Genomic DNA, 22,484 nt, shown 5'->3' on the forward strand with positions numbered 1-22,484 from the left:
TCTCGTTTATTTCTGCTTACAAGCTAGAAAAAGAATATCAGTTGATCGTTGGAATTTCACTTGGATTTTCTCATAAAACTGTTCACACATTTTATTTCTTTTGGATGGGGAGAAGAGAGATAACATTCCAAACTTGCAAAAACAAAATAAAAACTTCAAAGATTACAAGGTCCTTCTCTTCATCGTCAGGGAAGGAGCTTCAAATTAGGCCGTAGATTTTCTACTGATGTGCAACCAAATTCAGGGTTTTAAGGTGTAATAGAGTCATCGTGTTACAAGGTCAGGAAATGTGGTTAGGAGCTTTCACTGACTTTTTTTTTTTTCTTTTTTTTTTTTTTTTTTTTTTTCCACTGACTTTTGATGCCAAGCCTTCCCAGATATATTTGCAAGGTTGGAGCAAGGTGAAGTGAGGACTGCTTATAGAGTGACTAGGGTAGGAATGTGGGGATCTGGAAGCTTGAGCTTCCACTCAGGGTTTATCCGAGGATTGATCTTGGCTCCTTGGGTGAATTACCCAGGAAGGAACAGTTCATACACCACAGCTTTGTAAATCTAAATCTCTGTGCATGTAGAACCTTGTTGACGCTCGTTATGGAAGTGAAAGAGACCAACCATCAAATAATTTTTTTTACAAGAACTTTTGTCTCAGATTGAGTTCCCTAGGAAAATGGGACATTACCTTCAAGGGAGTGAGGGAAACAGGATTGGGCAGAAATAGAAATTGAACTGCCCTGCAATTGCAAGAGAGATTTCAGCCAATCCTTGGGATCATCAGAGGGATCCTTTCTTGACGCTAGAGGGCCAGACTCTTGGTACTCCCCTCCATCCACCAGCCATTACGTAAAGACTGCCCACAGGGAGGGGTATAACCTTGAGTGAAGCCGCTCCCTTCTGCAGAGAGCAATTCCCCAAGAGGGGCAGCTGGGAGCTGTCAACAGCCACCATTGCCAGCAGCAACACTCTCAGGAATGAGGGGTTTTGTTTGTTTTTTTTTTCCGTTTATAAAATAGGGCCAGTACTATCAACTTTATGGGGTTAATATAAAGAGTAAATGAGGTAATCCTTGTAAAGGGCCAAAGCTGGCATGGTAAATGCCAAGAGCTTAATGCATATTAGCAGTTATTATTTAAATGATAGCAATTTAATATTAATAATATTTGTAAAAGTGTTATTAGCCATCAGCCACATCCGTCTGAGAGTGTGTATTTTCCGGGTGCAAGATGCAGGCGGACTTCGGGAGAGTGACAGTGTCTCTGAGATGGATCATGTTTTTCTTATAACAACCAAATGTAGTCAGTCATGTGCTCTTCTGTTGTTGTATCCCTTCACTCTTGGAAGACATGTTGAGACACAGAGCCCTTTGCTGTCAAACAATCTAAAAGCCAGGGGTGGGTCAGACGCTTAGATGATGCCTCCAGTGTTTCTAAGCCTGCTGCCTCCTTGGGAACAAACAGTGCTGTTTGTACAAGGCAAGTGCCCTTGTTGAATAAGGATGGCAGAGAGAAATGATGACTTCGTTAGGAGATGGAGACTAGCATAGGTAGGCTTTAATTTCTGTAATTTAAATTTTTGCGAATTCTGGTATTCTATTAAAATTCTATCTATCTGACATTTGTGTCAGCATGAAAAAAAGTAAGAATACATATATTGGTACTTGCTTTTTTTAACATGAAGCTTAATTATTTTTCAGTGTAATTATTGACTGAGGTGGAGACCAGGGTAGCCTACAGTTCTCAGTTAAATAACTCTTTTTTTAAATTATAAATACTTTTATTTATTTATTTGAAATTGATTGTTTTTATTTTTTTTCTCTAGTTTCGGTGAGCGGGGGCTACTCTACATTGCAGTGTGTGGGCTTCTCATTGTGGTGGCTTTTCTTGTTGTGGAGCATGGGCTCTAGGCACGTGGGCTTCAGTAGTTGTGGCTCGCGGGCTCAGTAGTTGTGGCTCACGGGCTCAGTAGTTGTGGCTCGCGGGCTCAGTAGTTGTGACACACGGGCTTAGTTGCTCTGTGGCATGTAGGATCTTCCCGGACCAGGGCTCAAACCTCTGTCCCCTGCATTGGCAGGCAGATTCTTAACCACTGCGCTACCAGGGAATTCCCTCAGTTCAATAGTTCTTGATGTTAACTTCAGCAGAATTCTATGTCTGCTTATTGTACTCCCAGGAGCCATTGCAGGCAACTCTACCTTTTAAAATAAATGTTAGTTCTAAAATTAAATTAAAAGCTGGGTCTTGGCATCTCATGAGTACTGTGTACTCCCAAGTTATTTCTACGAAATGTTAAATAAAACATTTATTGGCTATGTTGCCCCTGTCACCAGGCAGAAGCTGTTATTCCTCTGCATATGGGAGGGAATCATTGTAAGGTGATGAAAGGTGAGCAGTAGCTCCTCAGAGGAGTCAGCCAGAAAGACTGTACGCCTTAGTCTCATTATAGTAGAAATAACCATCAGAAATCTGTCCTGATCTTTGCCCTGAAGGAATGTAAGCAGCTGTTCCTGACTTCCTGAGGCTGCTGGTTCCAAAAGCAGTTCAGGTGAATCTACAAGGTCAAAGTGGAAGAGGAAACAGAAAAGGTCTGATGAGCCACATGCCAGTTCCAGGCACTCCAGCGGTGGAGCCAGTAAGAGGTTGGGAAAAAGTAGGTACAGGGCTTCCCTGGTGATGCAGTGGTTAAGAATCCACCTGGCAATGCAGGGGACACGGGTTCAATCCCTAGCCCAGGAAGATCCCACATGCCATGGAGCAACTAAGCCTGTGCGCCACAACTGCTGAGCCCATGTGCTACAGCTACTGAAGCCCGTGCACCTAGAGCCCGTGCTCCACAAGAGAAGCCACCACAATGGGAAGCCTGTGCACCACAACGAAGGGTAGCCCCCGCTTGCCACAACCAGAGAAAAGCCCGTGTTCAGTGAAGACCCGACGCAACCAAAAATAAAATAAATTAAAAAAAAAGAAATAAGTGCATGAGGAGATTCACATGTATGTATCTATGGGTGTGCACAGCTGTTGGCATTCCTGACATTTGGGGTTTAGTACATGCTGGAACAACTGTTAAAACTGACTTGGTTGGAGGGAGCTACTTTCAGTCCTCAGAGATTGGTAGCTAGGATGACAACCCAGATGAGGTATTTGAAGTCTCCCTTTGGTGAATGCAAACCTCTGTCTCTATAAGCTGGCATAGTCTTACCAGATGGAAATGCCAAGGATGGGACTAGTGACAAGTTTTAAGGATTTAGGGACCCAGCCATCTCCTAAACTACAGCCAGCCTGGGATATAGGGACCTGACTGTCTCCTGAACTGCAGCCAGAGTGGAAGGTTTCGGAGTGGAGGAGTGCAGGCAGCCTCAGCAGAGGGAGCCCCCTGTGAATTCTGTAAGATAACTCTGGTTGTTAGTAAGATTTTACATGTTATGGGGACATTTTTCACACCCATCTAATCTGCTCTGAATAGAGACTTCACTGTATAGGGTTGTCTATGTGAATGCCAGACAGACTGTAACCCAGACACATATGTTAAAACACACATATGCACACACATGTAATGTGCACAGATACCTGTGTGCTCATCCCTCTGGGAGCATTTGTAGAGATTCTCACTGTATGAGGTATATCAGGACCACATGAATGTGATGCACAGACTGCAAAATTTCTGATGTAAATAGGTAGACTTTAAGAATGATGAAGGCAAAGGTTTTTGTCTCTTTTGGTCAATGATATATCCCCAGTACATAGAAGAGTGCCAGCACATATTAGGTGCACAATAAATATTTGTTGAATGAGATAGGTAATATTTCACCACCAATAACAGCAGCACCGGGCTTCCCTGGTGGCACAGTGGTTGAGAGTCCGCCTGCCGATGCAGGGGACACGGGTTTGTGCCCCAGTCCGGGAAGATCCCACGTGCCGCGGGGCGGCTGGGCCTGTGAGCCATGGCCGCTGAGTCTGCGTGTCCGGAGCCTGTGCTCCGCAACGGGAGAGGCCACAACAGTGAGAGGCCTGCATACCGCAAAAAAACCCAAAAAAACAAAAAAAAACAATAACAGCAGCACCACCTATACTACCAAGAACAATGACACCAGCGAACTAGAGAATTTCGCAGGACGAGGAGCACTTCAACTTGGGAAGGTACTTAGCATGTTGCTTGGTATGTGATCCTTAATTACTGAATGAATGGGGGAACTTTTGTATTACTCTAGTTTTTTTTAAATACAAAACTAGTACCTGGCCATGGTAAAAAAAAAAAAAAAAACCCAAACATTAAAAAAGAGTATATAACAAAAAGTAGAATTCCTCATCACTCTGGCCACTAGTCTCACTTTCCAGAAGCAACTAGTATTTACAGTTCATGTGTGCGTAGGGGAACATACTCTACACTGTTCTGTCCTTGCCTTTCTTGTGTTTAATGTCTTTCCTTATCAGATTATATAGATCTACCTCATTTTTTTTCAACAAAGGCATAAAATACCCATAGAATTATATCATGTAGATGTAACATAACTTATTTAATTGGCCTCCAGTAGTTGAAAGTTGCACCCTTCTGAAATGTCACTTGACATTTCAAACAATGTAACAGTGAACATCTTTGTCATGCTTCAAGGGCACCATTGCCAAAGCCTCAATGGGAATGGTGCCACCTGGTCCAGCACTGTGTAATGCAGTGGTCCTGAGCCTTATACTTAGTCTTTGCACACATGTCCAAGTGTTTCTGTAGGATAAAATTCTAGGACAATTGCTTGCCCAAAGCCTATGCTCAGTGTGAAGTTTGATAGCTAATCTCCATAATGTTGAATGATGTTAACATGAATCAACTGATTAGTCGTTTGTGGGAGTCTGTATTAGCCAGAGAAATAGAATGTCTACCTATCTATATCTATTTATCTATTTATCTATTTATCTATATCTATTTATCTGTCTCCTATTGGTTCTCTCTCTATATATGTGTGTGTGTGTATGTATATAAAGAGATTTATTATAAGAATTTGGCTCATATGATTATGGATGGTGAAAAGTCCCAAGATTTGCAGTTGGCAAAGAGGAGACCCAGGTGAACTGATGCTATAAGTTCCAGTCCAAGTCTGACTCTGAAGGCAGGAGCTGGATGTCCTAGCTAGAAGAGAGTCAGGCAGAGGGAGCAAATTCTTCTCTCACTTACCTTTTGTTCTGTTGAGGCCTTCAGATTGGATGAGGCCCACCCACATTGGGGAGAGCAATCTGCTTTACTCAATCTACCAATTCAAATGTTAATTTCATCCAGAAACACCCTCACAGACACACCCAGAATAATGTTTAATCAAACATCTGAGCACCCTGTGACCCAGTCAAGTTGACAGATAAAATTAACCATCGCAGTGTACTCACTTTTATTATTTTTAAAATAAATTTATTTACTTATTTATTTTTATTTTTGGCTGTGTTGGGTCTTCGTTGCCACGCGTGGGCTTTCTCTAGTTGTGGTGAGCGGGGGCTACTCTTTGTTGCGGTGCACAGGCCTCCCATTGCAGTGGCTTCTCTTGTTATGGAGCATGGGCTCTAGGCATGCAGGCTTCAGTAGTTGTGGCACTCGGGTTCAGTAGTTGTGGAGCACAGGCTTAGTTGCTCTGTGGCATGTGGGCTCTTCCCGGACCAAGGCTTGAACTCGTGTCCCCTGAATTGGCAGGCGGATTCTTAACCACTGTGCCACCAGGGAAGACTGCTACTCACTTTTTTTTTTTTTTTTGTGGTACGCGGGCCTCTCACTGTTGTGGCCTCTCCCGTTGCGGAACACAGGCTCTGGACGTGCAGGCTCAGCGGCCATGGCTCACGGGCCCAGCCACTCTGCGGCATGTGGGATCTTCCTGGACTGGGGCACGAACCTGCGTCCCCTGCATCGGCAGGCGGACTCTCAACCACTGTGCCACCAGGGAAGCCCTGCTACTCACTTTTAAAATGCAACTTGAGACTAAAATATGACTTTTATTTTTATCCTATTTGCATAAGTAAATGCACTAATACTCAATGATTTGTATGTGTTAAATTTTGTTTTCAGATTCTTGGTCTTTGAACACTATCAGATTTAGTGCTAGTGAGTATATTCTACCTTTTAAAACACTTGTTAATGTATTACGATAAAGCTAACCCTAGCTCCTGGCATAATGCTCTCCCATGAAAGTCTAATTTAACCTTCCTTTTACATACGTAATATTGCAAACATCAGTGGGCATTTTACATCCAAAGGGCTTTGGGTTCAAACCTTTAGAGATTTCCTTACTGATGTTTCTCAGCTGTTACTTCAGCAAATTCCAAATTCACTCTTGGTGATTTTTATAGCTATAGTAGCCATTCAATTTCATTTATAAATGAAATAAGTGGCCTTTGATCATATACTCTTTGCAAAGCCTGATGCACTCTGTTGAATGTGTTTTGTTCCCTCTGTATTTTTAAAAGCAGTAGCTGCACTAGAGACAGCTTGACCTTACCGTGAGAAATAGCATTTTATCATGAAACTTGGCAGAGCCTTCAATTTCCTCCCGTTTAATATCTGTCATTCATTCCCATTGTCCAGGAAATATTCTCTCTGCTCTCCATGTGAAAGTTGTTATCTCTGGTGGCAGATACAACTTCTCTGAGGCCAGATCATCCTCATCCCACAGCTCAATCATGTAGCATTGCCGGATCCCTGTGGAAAACCAGTCATGTTCTTTAAAGTGTGGCTGGAAAGTTAATGATGTAAAAGAAAGACACTGGATCCCCTAAACATACCATTAAGTTCCTGCCCACTTCCCCTAAATTGTGTGCCAATCTCTTTGACCCTGCTTATGAATCCAGCAGGCATAAAATAGAGGGTGAAATGAAAGGAAGAGGTCTTACTTACCATATCAAAGTATTGAGCTAAAAGGGACCTTAGACTTTGTCTAATCATAAACCTTCATTATAAAGACAAGAAAGCTGAGGCCCAGAGAGGGGAACTGACTTGACCAAGATCACTCAGCTAATTGGTGTTGGAGCTGGGGCTGGAAAACATATATTTTTATTGACTAATTTAACTGATATGTAATTTGCATACCATAAAATGCAGAGAACTGAGATGTCCAGTTGATGCATTTTGATTAATGGATATATCTATGTAATCATAGCTAACACACCCACGTCCAATCAAGATATAGAATATTTCTGAGGAATTTCCCATATATTCCTTTCTAGTTAAAAGTAGGTTTTTCACTCCTGATCTAGTGTTTTTGCTGCCACTGACCTTTTCACCATCATATAGGTATGCTTACCATTTGACGAAAAGAGCCCAGGGCCAGAAACAGGGTATATGGGTTCTCCTTCCAGTTCTTGTTCAATTAACTGTATGATATTAGGCAAGCAGTTTCACTGAGTCAGTGTCTCTAGCTATTATAGGATGGCATCCGGTGGGGAGCCAGATTGTAAAGGTGATAAAGCTTGCCTTTGGTTCTTCCTACCCTTCTTTTCTGAAATCTTTCTTATCCGGGCTGTGAAGTGTTGCTAGTTCTATCTAATTCCAACTACATTCTGTACGTTGTTTTGACCTAGCTAAGTACCATTACAAAGTAAGCTGAGTAGTCTGTTATGTCAAGGTATTAATAACTTTGTTCCTGGAAATGCTTGTGTTTAATAATCATAGGGACATCTACAGTTTATTGGAACCTACACTGTATATCAGGCATGTGTTTAGTACTCTATATATGTTGCCTAAATGGATGTTGCCTTACAGGAGCTCTATAAAGTTGTTGGGTCTATAAAGTTGTTGTTTAAGAGCTCTATAAAGTTGTTGGTTGTAAGGCCAGTCTGAGGCTCAAGTAGGTTGTCATTGGCCCATAATTGCACAGCTAGTAAGTAGCAGAGTTTGCACTGGGACCCAGATCTGCCCAACTCCACAATCAGGACACTTTCCATTCCCCTTCCTGCCTCAGGGAACTCTTGAAGATGACAGTGACTTCACCCAAAGGAATAACTCTTTGAAGTTAGAATTTGAGGTAGTATATCTTTCTGGAGGGAGAATGACATCTGACCGGGGAGCTCATGGACAACATATGCATCACCCCAGGGCTGTCAGTGTGGTTGTTCTCCTGGTCCCAGGACCACAGTGAGAAAGGCCTGAGAAAGCCCTGTGAACAGTGCACTGCTTTGCATGAGTTGTATGTTTAACTGTGTCTGGACAATTCTGTGCACTGGGGTTTTGGGCTCAGTAAGATGGAGCAAATGGATTTTGGAGGGCAAGTATTTATTACAGCCAATATTGCCTATAAAAATTGAGATTGCAGGCCAGAGTATATAACTATGTTAATTACAGGAAAAGAGAAAGGAATCATCATGCACTCACTCAAGGAAGTAACTCTGGCTAAGGACCTCATGCCTACTAAAGGGGTGCTCTGTCCTCTTCCCCACAACATAAAGAGAGGTTTCCTGGTTTAAGCGAATGAACTGAATCTTATTCACAAAGAAAATGATTAGGAAGTTTTGCCTGAGGGAACACTCAAGAGTTTCTATTGGGGTATCTAATTTCATTCATATACCTTTGCTTCTAGTTGTCTGACTTGCAAGTTTAGCATAGTATTCTCTTTTAAAAGCCCTATTTTAAAAGCCCTATTGGGGGCTTCCCCAGTAGCCAGTGTTTAAGAATCGGCCTGCCAATGCAGGTGATGCAGGTTTGAGCCCTGGTCCGGGAAGATCCCACATGCCGCGGAGCAACTAAGCCCGTGAACCACAACTACTGAGCCTGCTCTCTAGAGCCCACGTGCCGCAACAACTAAAGCCCACACGCCTGGAGCCCGTGCTCCACAACAAGAGAGGCCGCTGCAGTGAGAAGACCACGTGCCGCAGTGAAGAGTAGCCCCTGCTCGCCGCAACTAGAGAAAAGCCCACGTGTAGCAACAAAGACCCAAGGCAGCCAAAAATAAAATAAATAAATTTATTTTAAAAAATATACTAAAAAAAAAAAAGACCTCTTGGGTATTAAGAGTTTTCCTGAAGTGGTACAGAGGAGACATGAGAAATAAAGCAACTCAACAGATAGAGGTGCCAAATTAAGTACAGCATATGTAATTCAGAGCATACTATCCCCTTGCAGGGGATATGCAGGCCCCAGGAGAAACAGCTGAGAACAATTCTGTTGTGTGGTTTATGGGAGGAATCTAGATCTAGCTCAAGAGCATCCCAGACTCTAGCCTACTACTGATTAAGACCCCCTTTTGGGTAACTTCTTGACCTTGGACCTGTTGAGAGACACTCTCAGGCAAGGAATCAGAGTGCAATCCTTAGTTTTGTTAGTAATGCACAGCTACACATGCCACCCTTTGGCCAATACCCAGAAGCAGTTCTGGAAATGCCTTAGTCATTTTTGAGCTGGGCTGAATCCAGAGACAAACCCTGGCCCCTGAACTTTGGAAATGCTGAGGCTCACTAGACTTGATTAGTTTTGGTGCTGGTGAACTTCAACACCTCCTTCTCATCTTTTAAAAAAAGCTGCCTGAGGTCAGAGGCCTGAGACTTCAGAAAAGCAGATCATACAGCATGCAGCTGCATTCACAACAAGACAGTGGAGGCTTTGAGGGTTGCTTGCCTATAGAAGTTTGCCCCCAACTGTGGTTTTGCCTGGTCAGTGGGGCACAGAATTCTGATCGCCTTTGCATCAACAGTTTTAGCCTTTAGTGGCACAGAGGTATCAAGACAGGACAGTTCTCAGAGTCTGAGAGAAAAAGAGGTTGGGTCAAGTTGTGTTTGTTTGCTCAGGGATAAAAGATGAAACCGAGTCTTGGGAGGTGGCTGCCATACTCCAGGCTGGCGTAACTTTCCAGAGAGCTAACTGACCTCCTGACCAAACCAATAAACCAACAAACCACTAAGGACTAGAGCTCTGAGGGAGGACCCCATATCTTAGCCTGAAGAGTCGCCACTTACACCTGTTAAATGTATAGACAGTAGGACTTGTTTTGTGCAAAGGGATGTTTTTCTTTCACAGTTCACAAAATCTTTCAGTGGTTCACCAAGCAAAAAATATTTATTTTTGGCAATGTCTGAGAATATTCATTTATGACCAATTCATTCTTTTGACCGCTCCATCAAAGTGTTGTTTCCTGGAGTCTGTGGCACAAAGGTACAAGGGCAAGCTGAACTGCCCAATAACACACCTAGCCCTTCAGGCCTGCCTTGGTCCTGATTATCTCTGTGCCCATGAAAGCCTATGGGTGGCCAATGGAAGAAATCTCTCTACATAGAGACAGCCTAACCCAAGACAGAGTTCATTTAATGACCATCTGTAAGAGGCATGGCTATTTGGTTACCATTCTGTGCTCTCTGATACTGGAGATCAGGAAAGTCTCTTGGTTTTACTCCCAAGATATCCCACTGTGCCCCAGCCAACTGTGTTCTCGTGCCCTCACAGGCCAAACGATCCAAGCTGAACTGTGAGCTACTTTAAAATTGGAGATCAATGATGGAGACCTTACATAAAAAGCCTAAGGTAATTTTAGTAGCCACGGGCCAGCCTCAGGTTTTCCCCTTGTTCCTGAGCCATATGCCTTCATGACCTTGAGAAAATCAGTTAGCCACCCAAAAGAGGGTGTTACTGGGTGTTGCCTGAGCTTTACTGATGTTAGCAAGGCTCAAGACAATGGCTGCATTTTTTATTTAAAGGAGGAATACTGTGAACCAAGACAAGCTTCTTCTATAATGACAAAAATACACCTTTCCACATCAGTTGTGAATCTGACTTCATAAACATGATAGTTCAAGTTTACACTGAACACTTCATGAATCGGAGGATATTTTAAAAAATGATCTAGCTTACTTATTTCTTAACCAAGAACAGCTATTAACCCTCTAGAGATTAAATTAAATCTCTTAGATCCAAACACAACTCAAATAGAAGCACTATTAGTTTAATTTTTTCTCCAGATTCAGAATCCAGAAATTTTTTAAAAAAGAAAACTGTGCATTCATTTTCTCTGAACATGACTTCTTTGTGGTCCAGATTTCTAGCTCAGATATAAAATTGAATTCTTTGAAGAGGTTCAGAAACTAATTTTAAAAACCTAAGGCTTATCAATAAGTGACAGACAGTACTTTGGGTACCATTTTATACTCTCTAGTTCTAGGCACCACAATATTTTGTTCAAAACAAAATCTTTCATTGTCATTTAATGTCCATCATTAGGCAATACAGATTATAAACTTTTTGCTCTTTTTGCCCATGAAAACTACTAATTCTTGTCAGTTAAATGGAAAGTTTATTTTCAGTGTAAAATCTGAATAATAAAGAATTCTTAGAGAAAGGTATTTTTGTGTTTTAAAATATATATTTGAATACTTTGTAATAAGCTCAAGCACTAAACAGTATTTTCTCAACTGTGTAAAAGATTTTTCCTCACCCCTCCCTTCTTGATTTATATTTTGTTTGTTTTTAATTTTGGAAATTTAAAAAATACAGAACAGTGTGAAAAATAATAGACCATTACCCAATACCCACTAACATTTTATTATATTTACTTTTAGTGTTTTTTTAATTAAAAAATAAGACATTTTAGATCAAATTGAAGTCCCCTTTGTTCTACATTCTCTATCTTATCCCATTCCCAGGGACAGTTGCTGTTATGAATTTAAGATATATTCTTAATATACTTTTAATGTGCATACTTATATATCAAAGGAAAATATGTACTAGTGTATGTGTGTGTTTTTTAAAATTAATTTTTATTAGCGTCTAGTTGCTTTACAATGTTGTGTTAGTTTCTGCTGTGTGTGTTTTAAATGTGCAAGAGGGACAGTTTACCCTACATATATTTTTTTGTATATATCATCTTACAAGTTGCTTTTGTCATTCAATATTGATTTAACCATGAATATCTTGATTAGTGGATGAGTCTTCTTTGCTTATATTATTTATAGTATATGACATATTTGGAATTACTTACACCATTTTAGTTTTTTTGGTTTGCTTTTGTTTTTCCATTTTGCTTGCTTTTCCCCTCTCTTCTCATCTTCTATTAGATGGTCACATTTCTTTATTTTCCCTTTTTTACTAGTTTGAAAGTTACACATTCTATTTCTAGTCCTTTAGTAGGTACCTTTAAAATTTTGTTATATATAACTCACATTATTTTAAAATAAATACTGAAGTTAATTTATACTATCCTTCTAAACAAGGAATTTAGCACATTTTTACTATAGACAATCCTCTTCAGTCTCCCATATTAACTGTTGTTTAGAGTTTTAGTTCTACCTTGTTTTTAAATACAAAAGAGTGTTCGTTATTGTTAGCTAACATTTTTACAGTTGTTTTGTTTGTTTTCTTTTCTCACCATTGCTGTTGAATTCCATCCTTCATTCTGCCTTCTTGTTCTTTCTTGCTAAAGTCTCTCTTTCAGTAGTTCTTTTGGTGAGGATCAGTTAACTCTCTTGGGCTTTGGATGTATAAAACGTGTATTTATATTACTTTCATTCTTGAGTGATCATCTATCTGTGGATAGAATTCTATTGTGTCACTTTTTACCCTTGAATACTTTGAAGATGTAATTCATTCTCTTCTGGTATCTGTTGCTTCCAAAGAGAAGTTTGCTGTTAGCCTGCAGCCAGTCTAAATGTGTGATTTTTAATTTTTAGATAATCTGCCTTCTCTTTCTCTTCTATTTTCTCTTAATATTCTATAGTTTCACTACAATGTGTCAATGTTTTGGAATTGTTTTTATTTATCCTGCTCGTGACTCAGTGTGGTTCTTATTTATTTTTTAAACTTAAGTATTTCTTTGGTTCTAAAATTCTCATCCATTATCTCTTTAAATGTTGCCTCTTTCCTATTTCTCTATTCCATTCTTTTGGAATTTCTACTAGAATTATACTTTTTCCCTTTCTTTCCTCCATATCTCTTAGTGTCTTGTTCAAATTCTTAATTTTTAAAGTTTATCTGTGCTATGTTTGCTGTTTTTTCAGCTCTTGGTTCACTAATTCTCAGTTGTTTCTTTTTTTATTTAAATGAACATATTTTTATTTCTTGTATTTCTACTCAGTTCTTTTTTTTATATATAAATTTATTTATTTATTGGCTGTGTTGGGTCTTCGTTGCTGTGCACAAGCTTTCTCTAGTTGCAACAAGTGGGGGCTACTCTTTGTTGTGGTGTGTAGGCTTCTCATTGCGGTGGCTTCTCTTTGTTCTGGAGCACAGGCTCCAGGCACGTGGGCTGCAGTAGTTGTGACACGCAGGCTCAATAGCTGTGGCTCGTGGGCTCTAGAGCGCAGGCTCAGTAGTTGTGGCACACGGGCTTAGTTGTTCCACGGCATATGGGATCTTCCCGGACCAGGGCTTGAACCTGTGTCCCCTGCATTGGCAGGTGGATTCTTAACCACTGCGCCACCAGGGAAGTCCCTCTACTCAGTTCTTTTCCAAATCCAATAGTTGTGGTTTCATAATCTATTTTTAGATTAGAGGTTTCTATTTTTCCCCTTTGTGATAAGGATACTGTTTTAAAAATATTTTCAGGTGTTTTATTTTCCTGTCCTGAAAATCTTATCCCCCACATTGCAGTGTGACTGGCAGAAAAAGGGTTGGGAAATGCCTACTATATTTTAAAAAGACATTAATCGGTTTTTATCACCAAGTTAGGTTTTCTCTGAATCCACAACAAGAAAATAAGCTTGAAGTCCAGTCTCCTTTAGATGTAAAGAAGTTATTCTAACCAGCCTTGAGGTCTAAGCAAGAAGCCAGAATCAGTAGGGAAAGTGAAAGTCCAAAACCCACCACTTTAATACCTGCGTATAGGCAGGACCAGCTACATGGATGTGCAACCTGGCCAGTCACACAGGGACTCATGCTTAGAAGGAACCCGTACTTGGTTTAATGCTCTGCTGTTACCATCTTGAAATTCCTAATAATTTTTACGCAAGGGGCCCTTATTCATTTTGCACTGGTCTCCGAAAATTATGTAGCTGGTTCTGATACTAGGGGAAGTCCTGAGAGACAGGAAGAGGAAGTAAAAGAAAAATTAACTTTTGTTGGCCCCAGGGCATCATGGGTAGAAGAGGCAAGAGAAACAGTGAGTGAGACATATATAGATTCACTTCCTCCTTGGCACAGGAAAGAGGATATTATAAGATGGAGAGGAACGCCAGGAGGGGTCCTTTTGTCCCATTTCACACTTTGGACTCTGGAAGGGAAATTCAATCCCCCACCTCTAAAATGGAGATAATAAAGCATCCTGAAAGAGGCTTTAAAATAAAAATGTTTTTCAAAATTTCAAAGAGATACAAAGCAATAGGATTGTAAATTTACTCATGCGGTACTCAGGTGAACAGAGAAAATGTAGTTTAAAGAAATTTTCTATTAATTATTCAAATTTCATTATTAGGTCTCATCATTATAGAAGTGGGAAGAAAAATCTGAATTTTAAGTCAAATCCAGTAAGCCTGGTCCAGTGCAATAATTGAAACAATCCTTCTAAGCTTGATTTTTGTTCATGATTTAAACATGCCCAATTGCTCAGAAATCCACCTAGTCTCCCTTTGCTCTCCCAGGTGCTGAGTGATGTCTAGAGGATGTAGCAAACATGGTCGTGCCATGGACCTTGAAGGATGGAAACAATTTCCTGAAGATGGTGAACTGGCAAGATAGGAACCTTGGTTTCTGATGACACTGAAGATTCCATATCAGCCCTGGATTGCCTACCTGCTCTGAACTTCTTTTAGGTGAGAGAGAAATATATTTCTATTTTGTTTAAATGATAATTATTTCAAATGTTCTCTTATATGCAGACAAACTTAATTCTGATACAGATACTTAGGCTGATTCTAATTTTTTGCTGCTATAAACTATGCTGCAGTTAGCATACTCATCCAAACATTTCTGCACATTTGTCTGAGAAATTTTAGAATATATTCCTAGAAGTTGAATTATCAATTAAAAGATTTATGAACATTTTTATTGTTTTGTGAAATATCTTGCCTAACTTGGGAAGGCATTCTGAATGGGGATCCTCTTGGTCAATGAACAAATGGGGTGGGAATATGTGGGACACTGATACTGGGAAGTGGTTGACATAACATGGGAAATGTAGATGAGAGCCAGATGTCCCCATGTCAAGCTAAAACTCCATTCTACTATTCCCTTTACTAGAATGGCTTAATCAAAGTCAAAATTATAAAAAAATAACCCAATAAAATAGTTGCATTTCAAGCCTGTCAGGTGTTCTTAAGATATTCATTTGATATAATTGTAAAGCAATAGACACACACACACACACACACACACACACACACACACACACACACAAGCTACTATGCTGGGTCCACTTCCATCTATGATTTTTAGGTCACTCTGGATTATTGGGAGATTATTATTGTTAGATTATTATTGGATTATGTAAATAATTAGTTCTCAAACTTTAGCACAGTTAAAAATCTATCTAAAAGCCTATTGGAAAAGTACATTTCTGAGCTTCACATATTCTGACTCAGTTGGTCAGGGGTGGGGCCCAGGAATATGCGTTTTAACTGGTATACCACTTTGAGAAGCACTTATCTAGATACTTTGAAGATTAAACTATTGGTTCAAATCCCATCCATCAGTAAATCTTACTGCCTCACTGTTAATTAATTCTTTGGTCAGAGAAGCTGACCAAAGATGGGCATAGAGGTGCAACTGAAATTGGCAGTTCTGGTCCTTTCTCTCAGTTGATTGACACTTTATGATTGTGGATTTAAAGTAATAGCCACACTTAAGAATAATGAATATGATATTTTAGGAATTATTTAATGTATTTTTTATTCCTCTTAAATCAAGATGCCATATGGCTTCCCATCCTTTTAATCAATGAGTTTCAATGCTTCAGAGGCAGGGTAGTTACTGGCTAGAACACCAAAGTCATCCCTCAGCTTTGATTGTCAAATGAAGCTTTTTAATGTATTGTGTCCCCAGGGAGAAAGTGCTGTTGAAAGCTGGGCTGTATCAAGAGAGGAAAGGAATTTCTAATTTTCTAAGCTCCCTTTATATATCATTTATTTCTAATGGTATTGGATTCTTATTAGAGAATGAAGTCTGTAAAATTTCTACTTTCATACTTTCTTGAGGTTTTTTTGCAGCCATGTTCATGATCAATTTTTATAATATGTCTTTCCTTTAAAGGATGTCAGGTTCTTTAGCAATTAAAACAAGTGAGTTGATTGTAATATTCAGTTCCTCTGTATCTGTATTTATTTTTTGTCTCATAAATCTCACTGATTTGAAAGAAGTATATTAAAATCTCCTATATAACTGTATTTTATCTGTTTCTTTTTAACTTTTGCAGTCAGATTATACTCTCACACTTAAAGAACAAAAATTAACAACAAACAAACTGAGCAACATAATCCCTGCCTTACTCCTTCCTATTCCCATATCCTCACTCCTCAGAGGCAACCACTTTCAACTCTGCTTATCTTCTGGTGGTTACTACCATATTTCAAAATTACATGTAACTTTGATTTTAAATTTAAAAAATTATCTGTTGACTTTCTACTTTGGACAGTGAGTTTGGGGAGAAATGGAGATAAACACCTGCATTCAATCTGCCACGCTTAAAGTCTTTAAGGAGGGGGAAAATGAGGAACAAAGGCAAGTGGTGAGATATGTGGATCCTGGTTGCTCTTTTGCAGGTCAAAACGTCAGCTTGGGGGTAATGAATATTAGAAATAATAAGACATATTAAAAATATTTATTGAGCACTTACTGTTATAGTAAAATGCCCTCATGAGCTTGTATTCTATTGAGAGAGCCAGGCAATAAATAAATATGTAAAACACATATGTCAATCGGTAAAAAGAAAAAAAAAGCTATGGAGAAAACAAAGCAAGGAGGTAGATAGCATAAAGAGGTGGGGTTGGGGGTAGGCTTGTGATTTTTAACTAGGATCATTATAGAAGGCCTGACTGAGATGGCAGCATCTGTGCAAATGCCTGAAGTAGGTGGGGGTACTGGCTAAGGGTATTTCAGGAAGAGCAGAATGAAAGAAAGGCAGAAGTAGGAAATGAGATCAGTGAGGTAATGGTGGGGCCCAGTGGCAGGAAAGGGTGAGAATAGATTGTGTCTGACCTTGTAAACACTTTGACCTTTACTCTGAGATGGAAACTTCTGGAGACTTTTGAAAAGAGGAGTGACCTAATTTGATTGTTGTTTTGAGGACAGACTGAAGGGAGACAAGGTGGAAGCAGGAGATCAGTCAGGTGAGTAATGCCATAGTCCAAGTGAGAGATAAGTACAAGTTGGACCACAGTTACAGTAGTGAAGACACTGAGAAGTGTGAATTCTGGATATATTTTGAAGGTAGAGCCAACAGGATTGCTAATGGATGAGCTTTGGCAATCTGAGAGGAAGGAAATTTTGCCTGAGAAACTGGAAGGAGAAAATTGGTACTTCCTGCATTGAGGAAGATTGTAGACAGAGCTAGTTTTAGGGAGAAAGTTCAGAATCTGGTTGTGGACAGGTCAGGTCTGAGATGCCTGTTGGTCATCCAAGTGAAACTGTGGACTAGACAGTTGGATATTGGAATCTAGAATTCATGGAAGACGTTTAGACTGAAAATGAAATTTGGGAATCATTAGCATAGATGATTTTTAAAGCCAGGAGACTAGATGAGAACACCAAAGAGTGAGTGAGTATTAAAGAGGAGACAGGAGAGAAGAGGCGTAAGGACTGAGACCTGGGTCACTCTACATTTGGAGGTCAGAATAGGAGTGGGAGATGAGTTGATAATGAAGTCAGAAGAAAACCAGGATTTCTAGGAAGCCAAGTAAAGACAGTATTTCAAGGAGAAATCTCAAACAACCTTGTCAAATGCTGCTGGCATGTTAAGTAGGATGAGGACTGGGAGCTGACCACTAGACTGAGCAATAGGAAGTCATTAGTGGCCTGACAAAGAGTAACTTCAGTGGAATGGTGGCAGGGGGGAAAAAGGGGAACCATGGAGGAAATCAAAATAAATATAGCCAACTCCTAAGAGGAGCTTTGCTGTAAAGGGCAGCAGAGAAGTGGGGTGATAGAAGGGGATGGATGAGGATGTAGGTTCAAGGTAGAAAAGAAATTTCAGTATGTTTAAGTGGGATTAAATTAACAGAGAAAAAAGGTGATGATGCAGGAGACAGGGGAGAATTGCTGGCAATGGGATCTAATGTTCAAGTGGAGTTGTCTTTAATATTAGGAGAATGGATTGCTTGTCCTCAGTAACAGGGAAGGCAGAATATATGGGCACAGCTGCAAGAGCTGGGTAGAAGTGATGGTGTAAGCCTGTGGATGCTTTTCTATCAGTTTTCATATTCTCAGTGAATTGAATGCCCCTTCATCAGCTGAAAATGAGTATTGATGAGGAAGTGCTAGGAGTTTGGGGAGATGAGAGAAAGCATGAAATAAGTCATGGAGGAGAACGGGAGAGAAAATGATCTAGGGCAGCATTAAGGCCTACGTGAGATGAGTGACTTCAGATTTAAAATGAGACCAGTCTTCATAATCATGAGTTTTTCTCCAGCCACAATGGAGCTGTGCACATGTTAGCCTGGGACAGAAAGAGAGTTAGACTGAACCAGGGTGAAATGTCGCCAGACAATTATGAGTTTGGAATCCAGAGTAATGGAGCTTATCCCTTACTTCCTTGGGTGCATGCTGGGAAAACTCTAAGCTCCAGTGTTGCCAGAGTGCTAGTTTAGAAATGGCTGAAGAAGGGTGGACGTGGTTGGGCAGAGAGCGCTCTTGATTCACAGAATGTAGCACATGCCTGTGGGGTCAGAGAACGCAACTAGGAAAATCTGTCCCCCAAAAGAGAACACAGAAATGCTAAGAGCAGCTATGGACCAGAAGAGATAAGAGATCATTTGGATTAGAGGTAGGCAAGATTTACAGCCAAGAGGGTACCTCAAGGATAATGGACTCTAGGCATGGGTGTTTGCAGAGTTTCCAAAAGAATCAGGTGGGATCAGGCCCCCACAATGGTCAGCAGGTTCAGGTATCCAGGGAAAAGATGCCCAGTCTCCATGTCTCCATGGTGGGCAACAGCAAGGACATGTGAGCCATCCCTCCTACTCCCACCCTCCTGCCACCATAAATACCCCCAGGTCCAGGAGCCATCTTGGTAAGGAAAATGGTGAAGAAGCATACACCCTGAAAGATGGAGCATTTCTTCCAAAGACACTGGGGTGAGATAGAATTTTAAAATGTTTCATACTGGAATTAAATGAGTTATATTTAGTTAGTTCATTGAGTCTTCCCCCACCCTTCTCACTTCTACCCCTTGGCACACCAGGAGCTTAAAAGTCAGATGATAGCAGTTGTGGGAAATAGAGGAAAGCAACATAATTTTTTCTCATTTGATTTGTAGTTCATAAACTTCTACTTGGGTGTAGACATTTTGGATTATTTAGGGATTTAAATCATACATATTATTCCATGTAACAAAATATTAAAAGTATGAATAAGTCTGGAGAAAAAAGGAATAGATCCAGACATTCTAGGGGAGTACTAACCTCACACTAGACCATGAAGCCATGAAGATGTTGTGAATTTTCCAATGAGCAAGAAGCAAAGCCACTTGTAACCAGGTGGTATTAGATCTTGACTTCTCACCAATCTATGTATATTGGTTAATATCAACATGAGAATGTCTGCTCTGAGAAGTCCACTCTACCACCAAAAACATCCTGTTTTTTTCTTTTTTTTTTTTGAACAAAATTTGCTATGGAGCTTTCACACCCATTAGGGAGATTTCCAGTTTTGCACTTTGACCCTGAGGTACGTTAATGATCCCTCCGCCCCATTAGCTCTTGGACTGTATCTTAGATGTCATCAGCACCCTAATGGGCAGTGTCCTGTGATTTGACAGTGCTACAGCTGTTTGAGGATTTTGCCTTTTTAAAATCCAAGCCAAAGGCCACTGCAGCTCAGGAGAATCATGTGTACTGTAAGAGTAGAGGTAAAATGAGGGCAAAGTAGGTTTTCCAATGGCCTTGTGCAGTGCTCAAAGTTGTTATGTTCATCAGTGACCCAGTGGGCAGACAAGGGCAATGAGGAAGCTTCCCTGTGGAATCAAAGGCACTAGCGCCTGAGAGAATGGGCCATTCAGAACCATCTTGGGCCACATCTCTATCTTTACCAAGAGCTCAGCATGACAGAATGTCCTGCCTTAGAATGGAAGCTGTTAGATGGCATCTGGATTTGGACAAAGCTACTATTATCCCTACTTTCCTTTCAGAATTCAGTCCTGCCAAGTTGCTATAAGGATTAGTGATAACGTATTTAAAGCAGAAGACATATACTAGGTGCTCAAGAAATGCTTGCTGTTATTGCAGAAACAATGTGAATAGTATTAGTATAAAGCAGTAGTTTTCAAAGATCTTCTCAGAAGTCCATGGTTAAAAAAGGGAAATTTAATTTAGACCAATGTTTTTCAAATCTGGCTGTGGTCAGAATATTTTCTGAGGCTTGTTAAAAACACATACCCTAGTGTCAGTCCTAAACATTCTGATTCACTTTGGGGTAGGGAGTGGGCATCTACATACTGATAGTTTAACAAGTTCTACAGGTGATACTGATGCACAAACCAGTGGTTCTCAGCCCTGGCTGTACATTAAAATATTAAAATAACTGGGGAGCTATGAAAATTACAGATGCCAGGGCTGTACCCTGAGCCAACTGAATCAGAATCTCTGGGCAAGCACACACTGGTGTTTAAAAAGCTCCTCATGAGATTCTGATGTGCCACTAAAGGGTCTCTGGTTTACATCATCATCACCTGAGGTGCTTGTCAAAAATCCCAATGCACAGGCCCCAGCAATGCTATTCTGTACTAGATTTATTTGAGTGGAGGCCCAGGGATCTGCATTCTAGCAAACTCCACAGGTTTTTATGCATAACCAGTATTAAGAACCACAGTTATAGACAATAATTCTCAAACTTAGCACATTGGAATCTCCTGGAATAATTTTAAAAGTACCGATAGTTTGGTCTCACCCCCACATATTCTGAATGAATTGGAATGGGCTGTGGCCTGGTCATAAAGATTTTTTAAAGCTCTTTGGGTGATTCTAATATCCAGCAAAGCTTGAGAAGCAGTAGTCCCTGGGTCAGTAGCATCAGCATTATCTTCTGGGAACCTGTTAGAAATGCAGATTCCCAGGCTTCACCCCAGACCTACTGAATCAGAAATTCTGGGGGTGGAGCCCAGTTATCTGTTTGGTTTTTTTTTCTTAATTTTTATTGGAGTGTAGTTGATTTACAATGTTGTGTTAGTTTCAGGTGTACAGCAAAGTGAATTAGTTATACATATACATATATCCACACCTGTTTAAGATTCATTTCCCATATAGGCCATTACAAGAGTATTGGGTAGAGTTCCCTGTGCTATACAGTAGGTTCTCATTAGTTATCTATTTTATATATAGTAGTGTGCATATGTCAATCCCAGTCTCCCAGTTTATCCCTTCCACCCTTATCCCCTGGTAACCATAAGTTTGTTTTCTACATCTGTGACTCTACTTCTGTTTTGTAAATAAGTTCATTTGTACCCTTTTTTTTAGATTCCACATGTAAGTGTTATCACATAATATTTGCCTTTCTGTGTCTGACTTACTTCACTCATATGACAATCTCTAGGTCCATCCATGTGGCTGCAAATGGCATTATTTTGTTCTTTTTTATGGCTGAGTAATACTCCACTGTATATATGTACCACATCATCTTTACCCATTCCTCTGTTGATGAACATTTAGGTTGCTTCCATGTCCTAGCTATTGTAAATAGTGCTGCAATGAACATTGGAGTGCATGTATTTTTTTGAATTATGGTTTTCTCTGGGTATATGCCTAGGAGTGGGATTGCTGGGTCATCTGGTAGCTCTATTTTTAGTTTTTTAGGAACTTCCATACTGCTCTTCATAATGGCTGTACCAATTGTGCTTCTGGTGATTCTATTGCACACTAAGGTTTGAGAACCAGGGACTAGATCTTGCTAATTAGCAAGAATCAATTAGCAAGAATTCATGGATCAGATTAGCTGGTTGACACTTTGATTCAAGGGGCTTGACCCAGCCTGTTTCTGCTGAAACAATGGGAAAGGCTGGCGGTGTGCAGCCCAGTTGGGTGCCTAACTCAAGGCTGCCCAGAAAGGTTAGCCTCTGGGTGTGTGTGTGAAATGAAGAGCTCTGATCAGCCCTGAACACATGGGTTCTTTCTCATTTGAAAAGGCATGTTCGGGGCTTCCCTGGTGGTGCAGTGGTTAAGAATCTGCCTGCCAATGCAAGGGACACACGTTCCAGCCCTGGTCCAGGAAGATCCCACATGCCGCGGAGCAACTAAGCCCGTGCGCCACGGCTACTGAGCCTGCTCTCAAGAGCCCGCAAGCCACAGATACTGAGCCCATGTGCCGCAACTAGTGAAGCCTGCGTGCCAAGAGCCCATGCTTCACAACGAAGAGAAGCCACTGCAATGAGAAGCCCACACACGGCAGCGAAGAGTAGCCCCCGCTCACTGCAA

At 40.5% G+C, this 22,484-nt stretch overlaps 1 protein-coding gene and 1 pseudogene across 2 annotated transcripts in view; one reads left to right on the forward strand and one right to left on the reverse strand.

Moving 5' to 3' along the window:
* GLIS3 (GLIS family zinc finger 3) overlaps positions 1-22,484 on the forward strand; it is a 662,455-nt gene that overhangs the window by 63,593 nt on the left and 576,378 nt on the right. Inside the window, exon 2 of one of the 2 annotated variants that reach the window (XM_029201554.1) lies at positions 14,511-14,681. The gene's annotated coding sequence lies outside the window, so the exon portion shown is untranslated. Of the gene's footprint in view, positions 1-14,510; positions 14,682-22,484 lie in introns of those variants that run through there. The other variant, XM_029201560.1, reaches the window with a different exon arrangement.
* Positions 1-22,484, reverse strand: part of LOC114884448 — a 112,847-nt pseudogene that overhangs the window by 24,654 nt on the left and 65,709 nt on the right.

The sequence above is a fragment of the Monodon monoceros genome, unplaced genomic scaffold (genome assembly GCF_005190385.1).
Source record: "Monodon monoceros isolate NGI ecotype Baffin Bay Population unplaced genomic scaffold, NGI_Narwhal_1 Super_Scaffold_5, whole genome shotgun sequence".
In the NCBI taxonomy this organism is placed as follows: domain Eukaryota; kingdom Metazoa; phylum Chordata; class Mammalia; order Artiodactyla; family Monodontidae; genus Monodon; species Monodon monoceros.